This window comes from Lygodium microphyllum, chromosome 17 (assembly GCF_053477565.2).
Source record: "Lygodium microphyllum isolate KBCC chromosome 17, Lygodium_microphyllum_v1.1.10, whole genome shotgun sequence".
Classification (NCBI taxonomy): Eukaryota; Viridiplantae; Streptophyta; class Polypodiopsida; order Schizaeales; family Lygodiaceae; genus Lygodium; species Lygodium microphyllum.
Window position 1 is genome coordinate 76,583,218 of NC_141151.1, and position 15,851 is coordinate 76,599,068.

The following is a 15,851-nucleotide window of genomic DNA, read 5'->3' on the forward strand; positions in this document are numbered from 1 at the left end:
CCCATGTACATTGTATTATTCTCCATAGTTATATTTGTCAAAGTAAAGTCAAAGTGCAAATATTAAATAGTATTTTTGGAAGGATATTATTTTTTAGAGATTCGATTTATTATTTTTAGACACGTATATTATTTGATGTACTTCATGAACATCATGTTATCATGGATGTATTATTTATTAGAGCCGAGGTTACAAACCCATGCACATTGTACTATTCTCCATAATTATATTTCTCACACCCTTAACTATTGTCTTGGTTACGTATATAAAAATGTGATTAACATAGTGCAATTCGGGTCTATTTAGGTTAAGGCACAAGTGTGCTTCAAGAAAGGATCATTCTAAATTCCACAAAGTGGCCTTGGGGGGGTGGGGGGGTGGTCATAGTGCAGGTCGGGGGTCTATTTAGGTTAAGGCACAAGTGTGCTTCAAGAAATTATCATTCTATATTCTGCATAATGGCCTTGGCGGAGTACACTTATAAGAAATGATCTATATAGCGTGCGTTCAAATGCTAATAAGAAATACTATTTGTTTACATGCTATAAGGCCATAAAATGTACTATTTTACTTTATTAGACTTACAAATACGTTCTAAATGGTAATTAGTAAATCCCTAATGTAAATATAACCATATAAATTTTACTAAATAAAGTATCATTTTCTTTGAACTCACGTAATATCTTTCATGTTCTATAAGGTGAACCCCGAGGAAAGTGGGTAGGATGCCTAGAAGAGGGTGCAAATCCTAATTCATAATTATAGAAACCCTAAAACGTAAAAGGGGATGCAATACTAAATGCAAAATGGGATGCAAACCCTATAAATGGGGTGCTACCCTAGAGAAGTGACCTAACCCTAACCCTAATCTTGGTCTACATAACAATGGGAGGTCTAAGTTGTCTTTACCCTTTTGGTGCATCCATGCTATGGAATCTCTATCATTGTAACTATTGAATATTTCTATTTTCTTCTTCCATTCTATCATCTTCCTTACATTGTTGAGAGTAAGTGAGAGAGTGTGAGTGAGAGGTGCGTCAAGCAAGGGACTAAGGGAAGGTAAATGTATTCTCCATCTTTTTTATATTATTCTTCTACTATATTAGCTTCTTGACTTAGTTGATATGCTTGATGGTGGATGCAAAGGAGTGACAACGTTGGATCGTGTTATTTGGGTCATGGAACCATCTTCGAGCCTTCAAGCTTTTGGACTATAATATGGGAAGGTATGATAGGTAAACTCACTACATCTTAAATCTAGTCTTGTATTCTTGCTTTCTTGGGTTGAAGAGGAGGATGCATTGTTAGTTAGTGTGAAGCTTTGTGAGACAAGGTAAGAGATTGTTCCCAAAGTGAGTTGTAGCTTCTCAAAGAATGGAAGTCCATTCAATGTCTCAACTATTGCGTGCTCAAAATTTTGGTTTAGTTGCTAGGACAAATGACAATGCAACCACTGAGGTTCTCACACTCCTACTATGTGGAAAAATAGGAGGCTTGTCCATTTGAGTATGGATAGGATCAATGGGATATCGATTATCCACACTCATGACTTGTATACTTTGCACCCAGTTTAGAAAGACTAAATTGGGAGAAACTAGTTTATTGGATTGAGACAATATGTTATTAGACTAGAAAAAAACACAAAACTCAAACTCAAAAATACAATTTAACTCAAAAAATTAACACAAAAATGTAAGACAAAAAATGTAAAATGCAAAACTCAAAATTCAAAATGTTCTTACAACCCATGTGACATTACTATGGATTGAATATACATCATCCTTGTCATGCTTGTTTGGTTATGTGTGCATTAAAGCAAAAACAAAAAAAAACACAAAACACAAAATCCAAAACTTAAAACTCAACTATTTTTACTCAAACAATCCATCCACATTAGTGTTTTAGACACATCTTGATTCTTATGAGTAATTGATTGTGTGTTTATTGAAGGAAGAAAAGTATGGCACAAAATGCAAAAACTCAAAATCATCTTACTTGAACAATTTGTGTGATAATATTATGGATTGAAAATACATGGCTACTGTTTTCATTGTTTGCTTGGATATTTCTTGTTGCTATAGGTTGAGTTGGTTGATCACTCTTGGCCATTATTATTCTCTTTGATCCCAATTGACACCCCTATTGTCGTACTCTCATACACACCACTACTATAGCTCATTGACCATAAGATTAATTGAGGGACTTTCCTTAAAAGACACTAACATAGAACCTCAAACTAACTTCAAGAAATACACTTAGTTTCTCATTGACTATTTTGATTAGAAGGCCAATCACTTAGAGAGTTGAGTTCCACTTAAGGATTAAGCTTAACTACATCTTAGGTTGTAAGATTAATTGGATCATAATCCCCATGGATCCATGAGTATCAAGAATAAGGTCCAAAAGAATAATGATTGTCTAAGAAAAAGAAACATTAGGAATGACAATCGTACCTAGTGTAAGATCTAACAACTTGAGTAGAGACAATCATTAAAATTGGAAAGGTAGAAAGCCAAAAACAATTGAGAGACCAAAGGAGAATTGAGAAACCTAAGAAGTCCAAGAATAGAAAGCACACATATAAGTTAAGATCACACACATACTTGTCATTGCAAGAAGAGTTAAAGAGTTTTCATTTGGCTATTGAGAGCTTTGTTGATGTTCTTAACAACAAACTAAACCACCAAGTCTACCAATCTTGAGACCTTATGAGTCATCCACAAAGAGCATACATTTCCATCCAACTATCTAATCACAAAATGACCAAGCTAACAACACAAGAGCTAAGGCTGTCACTAGTAGAATGAATGAGATAGATAAAACCACAAAGGCTGACCTAAGATGCATTGAGTGTGGCAGATAAACCTAAGGAGTCCAAGAATAGAAAGCACACATATAAGTTAAGATCACATACATACTTGTCATTGTAAGAAGAGTTAAAGATTTTTCGTTTGGCTATTGAGAGATTTGTTGATGTTCCTAACAACAAACTAAACTACCAAGTCTATCAAACTTGAGACCTTATGAGTAATCAACAAAGAACATGCATTTCCATCCAACTATCTAATCACAAAATGACCAAGATAGCAACACAAGAGCTAAGGCTATCGCTAGTAAAATGAATGGAGATAGATAAAATCACAAAGGCTAACCTAAGATGCATTGAGTGTGGCATCATTTACATGTATCATGATTTTTCAACATGCAAGGCTTCTAATGGCACCCTAACTTGGTCTACTTATCCTAACATTCAAAAGGTCAAAGACATAAACATTGACCTAGAAGATGGAGAGCTAATACCTCTTGCTTATCTTAGGGTCAAGCTAACTACCAAATGAGAGCTCATCATTGACACTCTCATTGACAAAGATTCGGATTATAACATCCTAACTTATGATATATGGGCTGAGATCAATAAACCTAATATCATCCCAACAAATGCAGCTATTAGGCCGTATGGAGGATCACCACATTCTCTCATAGGAAGATGCAAAATTCTCCTCATTATATAGGCTAGAAGAATGCCCATCATTTTTTATGTGTTTATAAATTGAGAGGACCTAGGCAAGGAGGTCATATTTAGATAACCTTTCAAGCACACTACCAATTGCACAGTGGAGTGTGAAGCACACATGCTATGCTTTAGCTTACCAAATGCTAAGATGATCACTACTTTTAATAAACAGAATTGTGTCTCCTCTCTAGAGAAGGGCAAGCAACTTGCCATGGATTCATATAAGAGCCATTTTGAGAATGGACAAAGCATTCTAGTTAACTCCTCAAGTCACAAGAGAACAAGAGGAAAACACTTAGTAGGAACCCACCCTAGAATCAAAGAAAGACCCAAGCTACTAGGGACAACACCATAGCTTCTCAAGATATTTGGAAAGGAACCTCACCTAGAAGGAAGAGAAGAGCTAGGGCATATAATCAAAAGCATTGATGGAGAGCTAGCAAAAATTTGCGATGGGTTCTCAAAGCATTACAATGTGCTCTAGGGTTACATGTGGAAAATCATTGAATCTAGTTGTAAAAACCACCTACACAACCATCTCTATTGACCATATCCCTAGTCCCATTTAAATCAAAGAGAAAGAGAAAGAGACCACCCAAATTTAGATCTAGGTCAAGGGCCAAGATGCTTGAGGAGAGAAAATTAGTTAAGTTTGTGATTTAAAAGCTAGTTCTTGCGATACCTACATCAACAATTCCAAGAGAGCAACCGCTTGAGGTAATTGCTAAAACAGAGGAGGAGCAAGTACTATTTGATAAGTCATTAAGTCAAGAGGAAGAAATAAAGAAGCTACTGCATAGTAATGTTGCTTGTGTTGAAGTCAAAATTTCTAAAGAAGGGGAGAAGATAAAGTCGTCAAGTGTTGACAAGCAATAAAACTATGAAGTTGTTGGTCCACTCTCAAAGCTAAAATCTTCCAATCCAAAAGAATCTTTATCACTTGCACTGAAATAGAAAATCCAACAACAATCGTCTCATGTAATTGCTTAATCAAAAAACAAGGATCCCAAAGGGACAAACAAGAAACCATCAAAAGATCTATCCCTTGCCTCTAAGAGCATTATCAAAAACAAAATCTACAAATTCCAAGTCCAAGACTATTTCCAATCAATCCAAGGATTCGTGTACAATCACATTTGAATGTCAAGATTGATCAATCTACTAAATCAAAAGTTACTACTTTCAATGCTAATGTGGAATCCTCAACATCATCACAACTTTGGCTACAACCAAAGCTGCAACCAAGCCTATCACTTCAATTGAGAAACAAGCATCCAGTGCTTCTACCTTACAATAAAATAGAAACTTCATCCAAAGATCACAATGAATCCATTAATTCACAAGCCATGTTCTTATTGGCCCAAACCCCTTGCATGCTTAAAGCCTCAACAATCTCTCATGGAGAAGGTGGGTAAGTCAATGCAACAAGAAGATTAAGTGGAGGCTAAGCATCAAAAGGAATAAAAGGACATAATATTATCACTCATTTGTGTATATGTTCATGCCAATATTTGAATTTGGGCTGTCAAGCATGAGATGCTCTTAAAAAGACATTTGACATGGTCAGAGCAAGCACAAATTTATTGGTATTATTCAACAATCATGGGAGAGGTTGCAAAGTAAATGACTAAGGCTAAGTAGGAGAGGCATTGGTAGATTCGTACATTCCAACCTAGGCATTGCAAGATAAGAAGGGAGGAAGTTATAACATTGGCTAGGAAAGCAGAAGGATGAAGTGAATTTGAATGTAAATGGTTTACTACTTGGGGTCTAGCTGCAATATATGGCAATTGCCTAATGACTATTAGTGAACAAAGGAAGGTGCTCTAGACTTCAATGCATGATCCAACATATGTAGTCCCTACATCCCTCAGAGTCCTCTAACTATATTTCTTATTTGTCCCTTGATACTGTAATCCAATGAGATCTTAAGGTACCACAAGGTACATCTCACACACTGTCCAAATGAGACTTACAAGGCACTTGCATAAATTGACTTTCCAAGCCAACTATGTAGTTACAATTTGACTTGGTGATAGTGATGAAGATCGAACTTCCCACCATCTTCCTATACATTGTGGGATCCTTTAATATCTCACCACATCAGCACTTAGCTTAAAATTTTGATCCGGTAGCACTAAGATTGGCTTAAAATTCAGCCATACCCTACTTCATCCATATTTATCACCTCAATGCCAAGACAGTACTTTACTCTCCCAAATCTATCATGTCAATTTTTTTACTTGAGAAAACTCTTCACATGCTCCACCTCTTGGTACATTATCACCCTAAAAAATCAAATCACCCACATACAAGGTAATCACAACAATGGCTCTATCACTTTGATGCCCATAAAGTGAGTGATCTAACATTTTCAATATGGAAATAGAGACAAGATACTATGTTATGCTATTCTCTTAGTGCTTTTTTTTCTCCCATACAAGGATTTACATAGCCTACATACATATTCAAGGTAAACCATGCTCTCATAACCTTGTGGCTACTATGCATTCTTTACATCCTTTTGATGCAAGACCTAACCTTTTGCTACAGCCACTACAATGATAGCTCTGACAATTGCTATCTTTTCCAAGTAGTCTTACTTTATAACTATTCACACTTCCACCTATATTATACTGTACTTTGTAAATCCACTTGAAGCCTATAGCTTTCTTTTCCTCATGCAATTACACCAAATCCCAAGTCTAACTTACATCCAATATAGCCATTTCTTTATCCATGGCTTTCTCCTAATATACATGACCAATAGCTTCCTTAGAAGGAGTGGGTTCAACTAATTTTATAGCATTCACCATGTATGCATAATGGTGAGCAACATAACCATCGTGTGTTAACATATTTATGAGATACCTTACTCTCATTGACTTGCACACTTGCAGAGGACTCTGTGATCCCTCTACATCAACCTAGTTTCTAAAACACTAGGTTCACAAACAATTGGAAATACACTTAGAGCTTCCTTGTACGATCATTAAAATAAATGTTACATAATACTTAGATCCAACAATTGATGCGGTATTTGTCAAAACATGTCACTTTTCTCCTTCATGAAATACATCCATATATTCCTTGTAAGATCATCAATAAAGTTACATAATACTATATCAAGTAAATTCCTATTTGTCTATTTTTCAAATTGGCATGTTTTACACACTTTTTGCATATCAACAACTTTGAACATAGGCAAACCCATTGCAATTTCACAAGACTATGTGTTATTCAACACTACACATTTACATGGTCAATATTTTTATGGCAAATGTCAATATCAACCACAACTCCTACACCTTGTGCAAACATAGCACCCTTTAACTTGGGTACATTTAAACATCCAAGGTAAACATCATTCCCATATGCTTTCCTTTTGCAACTAATTTACTTCCATTCTTAAATCTTCTACAAAACAGCCATTCTAATTGAACTTATAATCCTTGCTCAACCATTTTCCCAATAGAAACCAAGTTCTTTCTTATGATAGGCACATGTAGCACATCAACCAAGCACTTAACTTTTCTATCCTGCATAGGCAACATGACACTCCCAACATGACCAATATCTTATAATGTATTGCCACCTATTTTCACAAAACCAAGCATTTCATGATATTTCATTTCTCTAATCCATTTTCTATCAAACATCATATGGTTAGAGGTGCCTAAATCCACATACCATGTATCACTAGTTTCATTACTACTGATGCATTTGTATTCATTACATTCATCATGTGTTGCATAGCAAGCAACTTCTCATTATCAACTTGATTACTAGTAGATACATAATCGTTATGTTGTCTTCTTCCATTTCTATTATTTCCACCTCTTCACTTTTCTAGGTAGTCATATGCAATATGATCTTTCTAATCACAATTATAGTATTCTTTGTTATCACAACCTACATTTTGTCTGCCTTATTCTCTATGGCTTCCCCTACCTCAAGATTAACCTCTACCACCTATGTGTAACTACTCTTGTGAGTCATGAGATTACCCCTGATTTTGTCCATAATGACCATAGTGGCCACACCAGTCCCTCATTTGTCACCATGACCTCTACCTCTACTTGTGTTAGAGTAGAGAACCTATTCTAAACTATTCTTGCTTTGTGAATGGGATATAGCAAGGCCCAAGTTTTTCTCTTCCCATATCAACATAGATATTAGATCTACAAAAAATAGGGATTCTATCTCTTGTGTTGATGGAGGTTTGGAGCTACTTGTACTCCTTTTCCAAACCATCCAAACATGCAATCATGGTATCATCATCATCAAGGCTGCACTTTAATAGATCCAAGAGCTTCAATAATACTATTAATCTTCAATGCATAGTCATTGATAGAAAGATTGCCACATTTGACATTATTTAATTTAGACTTCAAGTGTAACTTTCTAGATTTGGTATTTGTGCCAAACAAGGTTATTAGGCTATTCTATGCTACTGTAGGACTATTTGCATCCCATATATGCCCAATCATGTTGTCTAAAATATTGATGGAAAGAAAACATATAACATTCTGAGCACCCTAGTTCCCTTCATTAAATACCTTGGCTAGTAACTTTAGAGCCTCAATATTATCTGCTTCAATGTAGTCCCAATAACCTTTACCCATAAGGAAATTGGCCAATTTGAACTTCCAAGCATGAAGTTATGCTTGTCTAGCTTGTCATTGATAATTTGATTTAACCCCTTCAACATTGTGCAATAAAATCCAAAAAGTTACTTTTATCAATAATCATGGCGCATGTGCATTAATTATCACACTTTGAACAAGATCACAATAAAGAATTGCTTTGCAATTCCTCGTATCAATGATATTATGGATAGATTGCAAGGGGTAGCCATATTTAGCCATATAAATTTGAAAGTGGGTATCATTAGATACACATTAGACTAGAAGATGTGCCTAAGACATCTTTTAGGACATCCAAGCCACATAGAGGATTTGTGGACACTTTTTTTGATGACATGGTTGTCTATTCAAAGAACAAGGCAGAGCATAGAAAACACTTGGACATTGTGTTCGATGAACTACGTGAGCATAGACTGGTTATCAATGACAAGAAAAGTGAATTCTTCTTACATGAAATCCACTTTTTGGGGCATATTGTATCAGCTAATGGTATTTGCATGGACCTTGCAAAGGTTGAGGTAATACAATCATGGCCACCTTTGAGAAATGTGCATGAGATCTGTAACTTCTTGGATTTATCTTCTTACTACAAGAAGTATATATGCAAGTTTGTTGAAACTGCATCTCCATTGCATGCCTTGTAGAAGAAGGATGTGCCATTTAGATGGATAGCAGTGGAAATTTTAACATTTGAAAAGTTGAAGGAAAAGATGACTTCAGATCCTGTGCTTGTGCTACCGGATCTAAGCAAGTCATTTATAGTTCAATGTGATTCATGTGGTAACAACATTGGAGTTGTTCTTATGTAGGATAGCCAAGTTGTGGCTTATGAGAGATGAATTCTCCACAATGCAAAAAAGAATTTGCAGGTCTATGAGAAAGAGCTCTTGGTTGTAATTCATGCACTGTCTATGTGGAAACATTATTTGTTGGGGCTTTTACAGTGCAAACATATCATCAAACTTTGAGGTATGTTCTAACATAGACAACATTATCAGAGAAGCATATGAGATGGGCAAATTTTTCTCTCTTTGTTTCATTTTCAGATTGCACATATTGATGGTAAAAGGAATGTTGTGGCTGATGCACTGTCATGTAAGCCACAAATCAATCATCATCATGGTTTATCACACTGAGTTGGATGCCATGAAAGAGCAATATGTTGTTTCGGACTTTACTAATGTTTATGATAAGCTTTGCAATGGCCAAAGGCATGAACACGTTGTTTTAAGATATGGATTTCTAATTATGCATGGACGATTGTGTGTCACAAAGTAGTTAAGGCCTAGAGTTATCACTGAAAGTCATGCTCCTTCGTATGCATGACACAAAGGTATTGATGCCACGTTTAAGGCAGTGGAGAATTTCTTTTATTGGCTAGCTTTGAGGCATGATGCAGAACAATTTGTTAAGACATGCAGCATATACTAAAAGGTAAATCATGATAGGCAAAAGATGTTAGGTTTGTTGTAGCCCTTTCTTGTTCTAGATAGACCTTGGCAGAGCATTGCAATGGACTTTATTTTTTAGCTTCCTAAGACATCTACAGGGAATGATGGGATATGGACTATCATTTATAGGTTTAGCAAACAAGCCCATTTCATTCTAGTGAGAAAGAAAATAAAGGCTGATCATATGACACAATTGTTTTTGCATCACATTTTTAAGTATCATGGTATGCCAGAGTCGATCATTAGTGATCGAGACCCCCAGATGACCAATTTATTTTGGAAGGGATAGTTTGAGAATATGGGTACCACATTCAAATTCTCATCATCCTCCCATCCACAAATAGATGCTCAGTCTGAGGAAGAAAATTCCACAGTGTTAGATCTTTTGAGGTGCTATATTTTAGACCACAAGACATAGTGGGAGCAGTATTTGCCCTTGGTTGAGTTTGCTTACAACAACATAATGAATAGTTCTATGGGCAAAGCTCCATTTGAGGTGGTTAAGGATGGCAAGAAGGTACCACCTATTTTGCAAACTAAGGATAAGATCTTTGCAGGTGATCGTTATGCGGAAAACTTGGATGCAGCCTATGCAAATATAAAATATGCACTTCAGACATCACAAGAAAAGCAAAAGAGGGTAGCTGATCGCCACAAACGTGCTTTGCAATTTACAGAGGGTTATATATTGCTATGTTTTAAAAAGGCAGTGCTGAAAAATATGAAAGGAAGAGAAAGATTATATCCGAAGTTGAGTATGAGATACTATGGGCCCTTCCAAGTGTTGGAGAAGGTCAGTAATGTGGCATATCGACTGAAATTACCTCCACATTGGCAAATACACAATGTCTTTCATGATAGTTTGTTGAGACTTTTCATGATGATGTGTCCGAGGATATGTCTATTGAAATTCAGCCTGAGGTTGAGTAGCTGGATGAGATTTTGGTACTCGAGCAGATTTTAGCACATAAGGAAAGAAAGGTCAAATGTAAAGTTTCCAAGAGATACTTGGTGAAATTTCAAAATTATTCACCAATGGATGCCAAATGGATGGAAGAGGATGACTTGCCAGAACATCCTCAGTTGTTGCACCTTTGCCTAGATGCCTTTCAATTAGAGCCGTCAAGCTCTATCAGGTTCAACAGAGCCAGGGTTTGGAGTATTGCCTGATGCTCAAGGGGGAGGTAGCACTTCCACTCCTCCAGTTATGGATAGCTCTTGTATCTAGTGGATCTCGGATGTATTTAGCATGCATCCAAGGTACTGCATTGACAGTATGTTTGCCATGAGGTCACAACTTAGTGTACTAGTCATTGTGAGATGTATGCAGATGAGTATGAGCTTCACCCAAGCACTGTAACTATACTTTTGCATTAGCTTATAATCAATTTGGCATGAATTTTTCCTCAATTTTGAGATAAAAAATTTGCTTAGTTTTAGCTCAATTTTTTATTAGCTTGAGAACCGTCTATGGTCACTTCTTTTGGGATCAGTTTTGCATCAGTTTTTGCACTGATTGCTAGTCAATTTTTTGCAATGAGTTTGTGATCAATTTGGGATCACATCTGTAGCAGTTTGTGATCAATTCTCAGATCAGCAAGTGATGAGTTTATGATCTGATTATGCTTAGTTTTGAATGGTTTACATCTGGTTCCATGGACAATAGCATATGTTATGATGCTATTGATGTTTTAGCCATGGTTTAGGCTTGGTTATGCTATGCTATGGTTTGGTTTTTCCAGATGAGTTGAGCTCATGAGAAATAGACATGTCACATAATAATCTTGCAATGTTTTTGAGGTTTTTTGCGAGTCTTATGTTATGTTATGATTGACTAGTTATTTTTAGCATGGGTTGGGCATATGGAATGGTTGAGAAACAATGCACAATGTTGTGTTAACTATGATGCCTTGTAGAAATTCCAATCCACTATTTTGCTTTTGATGCATCTCGCAGTGTAATCAAGGAGGACGACTGCAAGGATTTTAAGGGGAAAGGCTGTCATGAGGACATGTATTTTTGAAACCTCATTTAATATGTGGATTAATTTTTAACCTCATGAATAAGTAAATGTTGCACATGTGAGGTATAATTGGGGTTAGAGTAAATTTACAAGCTTGGAACCCAAGGAAATTACGAGATATCAAATGCAAATTTTGCTATAAGTTATGCCGCATAGGTATTTGGTGGTATCTGGGTGGTGCTAGTTGTTGGCCTAGGTCATTCATTTGGCCATAAGTGTCAATTTTAGTGACATTAGAGAAGTAGCATTTAATGGTATCTAATGCTAATCTGATGGTCAAAGGTGGCACAAAGACACTACTCAAGAATTGAATTTGCCTAGCCAGTTTAATTATTGACCCTAGTCTGATTAAGATTGAAGACATTACAAAGATTTCAGCATATTGATCTTCTTGAAGTATATAATGAGGTTATATTTTGGGTCTTTTATTCAAAGATCTTAAATCTGTGACATTCAAGTATTCAAAGTAGGCTCAGGGTATCGTTTCTTCAAGGATTTCATCGTCTTCAAGCATGTATGGGCTGAATTCAATGGATTATTAGAGGTATGAAGCTTTATGATGTCATTGGATTGAGGCTAGATTCCAAGTGAATCAATCATCTTCTTCAAGCTTAATAGATGTATCCTTCTTGCTTAATCTCTCCAATATCTCAACATCAACTTATTCAAAGCCTTTTTACTTGTTGATGGGAGATTCTTGATCAATTTATTCTCTAAATTAATAAATAGATCAAAGATTAGTGCTTCTTCCCATTAATCATAGCCTCTCAATTGAAATTTAGTATTCATTTTAGATTATTTTCATCACGATTACCATTTATATTGTCTTGATGCATAACTATGATTGGATTGCATGATTCTCTTTACCCAAGAAAGAAATATTGTAAAGGGTAGGTACTTGCAATCAATGAGTCACCGAATTACATTGGTAAGACCCTCAGCCAATCTCCATTTATTGATTCCAATTTTCATAACTCACATCTTGCATATCATTGAAAGCTGAAAGAATTTTTTAGTTATGCATCTCATCATTGTTTGCTTAATTAGAATGCTCCTATCATGTTGATATTCTCACCAAGGAAAAAGGTGGATGTTGAGGGAGGTAATGGGATAATACCAAGGTGACCCTCCCCACTATTTAAGATCCTGAAGGGGTACAACCAATTGACATGGGGGGGGAACTTTCCCTACCTCAAATGATTCAAAGTTTGTGTAGGGAGTCTATCATACTACTATATCCCTCAGCATAGATACCGCAAGTGGAGTCATTGAAGATCCAAATATTTTAGTTGGACAGCATTGATCTAGACTTCATTGATTAGCTATAGAGATTATATAGGTTTATTACATATTTACTATAGGGAATTTCAGTCATTACACTCTTTATAGTAGGAAACATGTATATTTAGGAGTAACAAGGGATTTGGACCTTTGTTTTGGGTTGATTTCTAGCCCATAAGGTTAGAAGACCTTATTTTGGACCTAAGGGAGGTGGATAGACTAAAACAATGCTTTTACAAGATACAAGACTATTCTATACAATAGTAAAGGAATATTTTTAAAATATTTAATTTTGATTTTGAAATTGATTACTGTATCTCATCTTGAAGAGCTATCATTAGCTTTGTTTTCTATCAAAATGTTCTTGATTTTGATATTGGAGGGAAAAGTTATAGCCATTTTTGTGTTAGGGGATCTACTAGGATTACACTATAATATTGAGAAAAAATGGCTAGAAACAAGGGAAAAAAAAAGCCTAATGATGATGTTCAATAAAAAATTGAGTTAATACGTGAGGCAATACCTAAGGCACATCACGATGAAGAAGATTTTCATGAATATGGTGTATATAGTACTCTTAATGCTACTCTTTGTAACCATGGGACTAGGCATCTATCAGACATATGGAATTAGTTTCCAAATTGGATCAAGTGGTTTAATAGATGGTTCAATCCAATATGCAAACCAAGGAAGTCATGGAGTAGATGACCCAATCTACTATGGATTCCTTGGAGAAGTTTGCTTCTTCTACTAAGATTCTTTGGACAAACTTAGTGCTTGAATCTCTATGGTTGTGGTAGCACAAATGGCACACAAAGAGAGTAGAGATAAGTAATCCTTTCAGCCATCAAATAATAATCCTCAGCCAAGTACTATTGGGAAGAAGGGGATACCATATACCAATTATGCGATTAGGGAGACTATTTTTAGGACTAATGAGCCTATTTTTAGCATTCATGGGTCAAATCCTCCTCAAAGAAATAAAAGTTAACCATATATTCCTCCAAGTAGGTTTCAAACTAGCTATCATAGGAGTTCCACTAATCTTTCAACCCCATTGACAATTACATGGATATGCAACCCAAGCGACTAATGGGAAAGTAAGGCTTTGTTGAGAGAAAACTCCATGATAAGATTGTGTTAACCAAATATAGTGGCCATTCATCATCACTAGCTGATTTGGAGGAGTGGACTTCAAAGTTAGAGTCCTATTTTGACATTTTTTCTAGGTCAGATGACCAAAAGATTCACTTTGCTACACTTCACCTTGAGGGCTTTCCTTATACATGGTGGAGGTACATAAAGAGAGAAAATCAGTATATAGATAGTTGGGAGGAATTCAAACCTAATATGGCTCATGTATTTGTCTCTCCCATTGAGAAAGAAAAGTTGGCTAGAAAATATGGTATCAATTGGACCAAAGAAGTCTATCAGTTCAAGACTATACAAAGTAGTTTTTCAATCTTACCATTATTCAGAGAGTGTGAGCGATGATACAAAATTGCATAAGTACATCTAGGGTTTGAAGCATAATTTTTAAGCTAATGTTATGGCCCAGAAAAAAACCTACCATACTATTTCAAGCTATTGCGTTAGTAGAGAGGTATGCTTGTAAGTGTAGGAAGGATATTCCTATGCCAGTTTCTTTTGGACAGCAAAGGGTTGTTGCTAAACAAGGCAACTTTGATGGCAATTATAGAGGATCCAATACTTCATTTAGCAGTCCCAAAGTCCCTACATATCTTATTTCAATGTTTCAAGACAACAAAGTTCTTCAAAGTCAACAATCAGCCATAAAGTGGAGCCTAAGAAAGGTGATAATATGAGAGTGTGCCACTAAATTGATTGCTTATTACACATTCTCTATTTAGTAAATTTATGTCAATAAATTAATGACCCAGCCTTCTTTAAGTGTTGATGATAATCTAGCATGGCCATGAGACCATTTAGAGACAAGTATTCCTAGTGCATCACTTAATGGGGTGATCAAAGCAATATGACGTGGATATCTGGTACAAGCAGTACAAGTTATGAAGGGGGAAGGAAGTGTCTACCAAGTGTAAGAGTGTACACAAGAATCAAGGAATTACACATAAATGAAGATGGATTGAGTTTTAAGAAGAGGAAGTGCATTAGAATTGTGTATATGTATTTATGTGTGCATCCGGGGATGCCTGGGAATGTTTACTTGTGTGAAATGAGCATTGCATTTGAAAGACGAGAGACGTGATCCTCAAGAAGTGAGGAGAGAATATATTTTCCCTTTCTAAGGTCTAAAATGACACAAGCTTTTGTGCAGAATTCAATCTTAAGGTTGAGGCAGTCCAAGGCAATCTAATGAACTCTCCTTATCTATGGCTCAAGGTGGTTCCATGGACCATAAGTTGAAAGTACAATTTAAAAAGCTATTTTTCTTAAAATAGATATGGTAAATCCATTTTTAAAATATCTCACGATAGAAAGACAATCTCTAAAAGTGGCTCGCATTGGTTATCAAAAAGGACGAGATCTACAACTTTCATGTTGGACGTTTTTCCATCCAAACAACGCACAGAGAGATATTCCAAAATTAGTGTTGTAGAGTAGGTCCTAGAACAGCCACGTCTTGCATGAAGATCAACCTTTCCAATCTTGGCACTCAAGTCTCTCTCCAAGAAGAGAAACTCTTGGAGCCTATAAAAGGAGGCTCTCCTTGGGTGTTGAAGAGGTGAAGGAAGCATTACTTTGCATGCATCCAAGAGGAAGGTGCAAGTGCTGCAAAAGCCCTGTTGAAATCAAGTTCCAAGAGGAGGAGAGAAGGCACAAGTGCTGCGGAAGCCCCACTGAAATCAAGTTCCAAGAGGAGGAGAGAAGGTGCAAGTGTTGTGGAAGCTCTTCTAAAATCAAGCTCCAAGAGGAAATCCCTACGCATATTGTGTAGGAGAGAAGGAGAGACT